The sequence below is a fragment of the Desmodus rotundus genome, unplaced genomic scaffold (assembly GCF_022682495.2).
Source record: "Desmodus rotundus isolate HL8 unplaced genomic scaffold, HLdesRot8A.1 manual_scaffold_16, whole genome shotgun sequence".
In the NCBI taxonomy this organism is placed as follows: Eukaryota; Metazoa; Chordata; class Mammalia; order Chiroptera; family Phyllostomidae; genus Desmodus; species Desmodus rotundus.
This window is the reverse complement of record NW_026527214.1, coordinates 1,308,355-1,310,513: the sequence shown is the minus strand read 5'-3', so window position 1 is coordinate 1,310,513 and position 2,159 is coordinate 1,308,355.

Here is a 2,159-nt window from a genome sequence, read left to right as displayed (position 1 = left end):
TGTAGGGTGACACAAAACCGATGTAGCCACACCTGGGAGGGCTAAATATCCCTTACCTCTACGCTATGGTGAAGAAAAGTAGGGCTTTGGAGGCACCCGGGACTGCCTTCATCACAGTCTCGTGATGCAGCTTTGAATAATTTTGTATCTCTTTGAGCCTCAAGTTTCTGATTGGCAAAATAAAATAAATTATACTTCGTCCAAGAAATGGTTTTGAAGTCTCAGTGAGAAAATGTTATTTGGAAACAGTAACTATCCACCCAATAATTCTAGGCTTTATGGAAATAGTAATAAATATTTCCTCCCTCAACAAATTGCACTACCATTGGAAAGACACTAGAGTCACCTCTGGCGTAGACACAGGCATACGTAGATGCCCTTTCCCTCCTCACACAGCCAAAACAAGGAGAGCAATGAATTTAAAAACAAAAACCAGCCAGAAACTGGCAGAAAATGGAACTGGATGAGAGTCCAACAACCAAGGAGTTACAGACTAAACATTCACACAGACCAGTAGGAGGGGTAGAAGCGGCAAGTAGGGGTGGAGAGGACTCGCAGCAGGAAGGTGGCTGGAGAACTGGGACGGGAGAGGCGGCCCTGGCAGACAGGTGGCTGGTGGACCAGGCAAGGCAGCAGCTCCAGAGCGAGGGGTAGCATATTTGCTAGCAGATCAATGGAGATGAACAACGGTGGAGCGAAATGGACGACGCAAGCCAGGGCTCCAGCGCAGCTAAATAAAACCTCAAAACTCTGCTTGGAAACACCTGAGGGGTTTGCAGCAGCACAGAACACTCTCAGCCTCACAGGAGAGTTCCTTGGAGAGACACACAGAGTCCGAGAACGTATACAAAACCACTCCCCTGAGAATCAGCTTCACATGGGACTGTTTGGATTGTGGGTAGTAGGGGAAGTGACTGAAAGCCAGCAGAGAGCTAGGCAAGCAGCATCGTTCCCTGTCACACCCCTCCCCAAAATACGGCTCACAGCACGGCCAGGTGGGCTGCCCTAATGAAACCCTAAGGCTCTGCCCATTACCACATAAGAGGCACTCTGAAACAAACAACCAAAAACACATGGCCCAAATGAAAGAAGAGATCAAAGCTCCGACAAAAATGCAGCTAAGTGATGAAGGGTTAGCCATCCTACCAGAGGCACAGTTCCAAATGCTGGTCGTTGTGATGCTCAGCAATTGGCTGAGTATGGTCACAACATAGAGGAACAAGTGCAGCCTAGTAAAAGTGAAATAGAGGAACATGTTCAGGAAACCAACACGGACGGGAAGGAAAGCGGGACTGAGACGAACTGTTTGGAGCAGAAGGAAGAAAAACACATTCAACCAGAACAGAATGAAGAAACAACGATTCAAATCATTGAGGAGAGTCTTAGGAACCTCCAGGGTAATTCTAAGTGGTCCAACATCCAAATCATACTGGTGGCAGGAGGACAAGAGGAAGAACAAGAAATGGAGACATTCTTTGAAAAGTGAATGAAGGACAACTTCCCCTATCTGGCACAAGAAACAGCCTTCCAGGAAGTCCAGGAAGCCCAGAGAGTCCCAAGGCAGTTGGACCCAAAGAGGAACAACCAAGGCACAGCACAATTACATTGCCCGAGATTAAAGATAAGGAGAGAATCTGAGAAGCTGCAAGAGATAAGGAGACAGTTACCTACAAAGGAATTCCCAAAAGATTGTCAGCTGATTTCTCAACAGAAACATTGGAGGCAAGAAAGGGCTGGGAAGAAGTATCCCAAGTGATGAAATGCAAGGAACTCCATCCAAGATTGTTCTATCCAGCAAAGCTGTCTTTTCGAACGCTCGGGCAGATAAAGTGCTGCCCAGACAAGTTCAATTTGAAGGAGTTCATCATCTCCAAGCCCTTATTATATGAAAAGATACAGAAAATTGCCTAAGGAAAAAGAAGGTAAAAAAAAAAATGCGAATAAAATGGCAGCAAAGTCACATCTCTCAACAACCTAACCTTAAAAGCAAAAATAAAAACACACTACGCAGACAATTCCAACAGGAACTGAATGGCAGAAATGGAGGTAATATGGAGGGTTATTAGCGGGAGGGGGTGGACCGACAACGGGGGAAAAGGTACAGGGAATAAGAAACATTAATGATAGGAGCAAAATAGACCGGAGGAGGTAAGGGTGGT